Source organism: Clytia hemisphaerica, unplaced genomic scaffold (genome assembly GCF_902728285.1).
Source record: "Clytia hemisphaerica strain Z4C2 unplaced genomic scaffold, Clytia hemisphaerica genome assembly, whole genome shotgun sequence".
Lineage (NCBI taxonomy): Eukaryota > Metazoa > Cnidaria > Hydrozoa > Leptothecata > Clytiidae > Clytia > Clytia hemisphaerica.
This window is the reverse complement of record NW_027104416.1, coordinates 84900-88603: the sequence shown is the minus strand read 5'-3', so window position 1 is coordinate 88603 and position 3704 is coordinate 84900.

Sequence of the window (3704 nt, the reverse complement as noted above, 5' to 3'; positions counted from 1 at the left end):
AAAAAGAACACCTCCTTTCGAGTGTTTTTTTGAAAATTTTTTTTTACAGCTGACATGGGCAAAGATTGAGGTTTGCTCAAGCCCAAAAATGGTGGTTTTTAGCATTGCTAGATAAAAAGCTGATTTTTTTCTTTTCGTTTTTCATCTTCGTGTTTTAAAAGTTTAGAAAAATTTTATACGCATAATATTCCACTCCGGATTGCCTTTCCAAAACGTATAAAATCGCTATCTAATTCGAAATCTATCAAAAGTAATACGTAATTAAAAATTTACTGCCAGCTAATTTGAAATGTACTTTACTTCTTATTTTTGTTTTAAATTTTGTATCAAAAACACAACTCCTTCACGTTTTTTTAATAAGAAAATCAAAAACCTTTGGAGCCTTTGGATGTTCTAAACTTGTTGAAAAGCTCAATGTTGACCAGTTTCTTTTTTTTTGAAATAATGATTTGATTGCCGATTTTAATTATAAAATAAATGTGGATCCATTTACAATTAAAGACAATAGAGTCTCATTTTAATTGCCCTTCTCGATTTCCATATCAATTGTGTGGATATAATATAAAATAGTTGTAGTTTTTTTCACAAGGAGTCAATATGAATGTCTTCAAACTGATCAAAGTTCTTGCAATAATTTTCATAACTTCACAATCAACTTGTAGTGGATTGCTATGTACTGGAAGGAAAAATATCACCATCATCCCTCATATTGATTCACAGATCCTTATATCATACCAAATTTTGTATGAGAGGCATTTTGGTTTTCGATCGATACAGCTGAGATACTTCATCAAGTCTTTGTTTGATATAGGTTGTTTAGATGTATGGATTTATTCACCCATTCAAAACCTTTGTATTCACCAGACAGAAGAAAACTACGTTCGATTTCTCGAGACAGAGTGGATAGCTACAACAAGCACTGATGATAACAAAATTGTGAATCTTTTGTCAGATATACCTCACAGTAACGATCAAGTTGAACAAACACTGTTATTTGTATCTATACAAAACCTCCAAACTCTCAAAACTGCATCTAAGTTTGAAAAAAATCTCCAAGAAATAAGACAAAAACACAATATAGTTATTTTATGCTCGTCATTTTCTCAGCTTTTCTTTGAGGGCAAGAAATGGCTAGAGAATCAAAATGTCATTCTTGAAGATTTACAGAACACACTCTTCAATCCTCACCTTCATCGCATTTTAATCGATCTCGCAAACAACCCTCAGTACGATTGGCGCGAGAGGTATACTGGAGGTATAAAAAATAAATGCAAAATATCAAACAACACAAAAACATTCATTTGGCCAGTAACTGAACGTAAAGATCTCTCTTTAACACCAGAAGTTTTATTCGTGGTTGACCTCATAAATGACTTTTTTATTAACATGACAATACATTTCGGTTCAAAGATTGTGGTAAAGATTAAAAATGGTTTGGTTGACATGTCGAATAGTATTGATTTCCTCATGGCACCATACAAATTCACGGATCGACAAAAAGTTTCATTTCTCCAGAAAAATGCAACTGTAGAGCAAATAAAAGAGCAAGTAAAGCAAGTAAAAGAGCAATTTGAAGAGCAAGTAAAAGAGCAAGTAAAGCAATTAAAAGAGCAATTAAAAGAGCAATTTAAAGAGCAAGTAAAGGACATAGGAGATAATCAAGTTCATATTATCTTCTTTTACAAAGAAACGGCACCTAACTTCAACCAGCCACCGTTCACATTCAACAACACAATCAAAATCATAATCGATGACAACATAACAGATTCTCCAATGATGACCAAAGATGGCGACTTCATGATATGGGAAATAGATACAAGAAGTCCATTATTCACCAGTATGCTTATCGAAAAAATGTACTCAATTTTGTGTTAGAGACGTCTAGATTGACAAAACTCAAGCTCCGTAAGATTTTTCCAGGACGGCGGCCCACATTGAACTTTTTCATCCGTATATTAAATGAATATAAGGTTATGCAATATAAGCCGAAATGTCATGATGTCATAAGGCCAAAAAAATGTTGAAAAAAGTTTTTATATTCAGAAAGTAGCTAACCTAACCATAATATTAGAAGTATTCTTTTTTGAAATTGTCCACAAAAAATTGTAAATGTTTTCCAAGCTTTCACCCCTAAGGGATGATTTTTAATGTATGTAATGTGCGTATCTCTTATGAATTGTTAACCTTTTTCTTTGTATGTTGTAATTATAATCTAATAAGCCGTCCCTGCGTCGTCCGAGAAGATTCTTTTCCATGATGATGAAGCTAAAATGTAATTTTACTTTTATGAAAAATATTTAAGTGATTTCTTGTATTTTCCAAGGAAAACAAACAATAATATTTCCTTTTATATTGAATAGAACGTTAGAAACATTTTCCTGTATCTTTGTAAGTATAGTAAACAATCTGTTGTATTTTCCAAGAAAATTAGATAAAACACATTTCTTGTATTTGGTAAAAACCTGAAGCAGATTCTTGTATTTTTTAAGGAAAATTGACCAATACAATTTCTTGTATTTTTTTCCAAGGAAAAATTACATTACATAAGATAATTTTAATTATGTTATGTATCCCAGGTTTAGGTCTGACGCGTTTTTGTTCTACTTTTGTATATAGTTATTGCTCGCTTTCGATTTTGTTATGCATTTTCTAAACATATATCAATATGAAAAAATTGTTTCAGCCTACAGTATGTGGCCCGCAAAACGTCTATCCAAATTGAAATCTGTCTAGTGAATTGAGAAAATAGGAAACGTTAATAATTTTTCTTGTGAATTAAGCTTCAACATGTTTCGTTTCTTTCCCAAAAGATAATTTTTTTTAGAATAAAGGATTTTGTATGATTTTTTCAGTCATAGTTGAGTCACATTTTTCTAATGGCCCCCAAAACGGAGGTTTAGTTTTTTCGAAAATCTTAATCAAAAAGCATAGCACCAACAAATTACTACCAATAGGTATACAGGCAATGCTTTACGACTTTTCTCTAATGCTAATTCTATCGTGAAATATTTCAAATTTTCGGAAAAACTTTAAACTACTGAGTTGGTATGTTGGTATATGTATATACTTTCCAGAGTTATCCAGTTTTTAGGGGTTGATTTCCAATCTTGTTTGACTTTTGACGGTTTTAGAAACTGATTTTGGAAAAAAAAAAGGAAGAAGAAAATTAGCCATGGTAAAAATGACATTTTGGTATTTCTCTTTTTTCGGACTCAAGAGAAATATGTTAGGATTGAATCTGAAGCTTTCTCAGGTTTTGAAGTACAAACATGGCTCATTAAGGCAAAACCTCCGTTTTGGAGGCCGTCTCCGTTTTGGGGGCCATATACTGTAAAATATATGTTCAATTGGCAACATTTATTACAGAGCCTCTCCAAAACAGTAAAAAGCATAAATTTGGCACCTTTAGATGTTTTTGACTTCCAAGAAGATTTTCAAAAACTAATTTAATTGAAAACTGGTCATGTTTTAAACTAAAATGACATTCAAAGGTATTTGAAATTCGTAAGTAATTTTATAATCAATTGTATAAAATTACTTACAAACCACTTTTTCGTGTTTTAGTTTTTTCTTTTTTTGCAAGAATGAATTTGAATTTTGATTTTAAAGGTTCTTCGATACCGACAAGTTTTCCCCTAACTACCGAAATACCATACAAAATAACCTCCAAACGCTCAGAACGAGAATCTTTTCTCAAAATACCG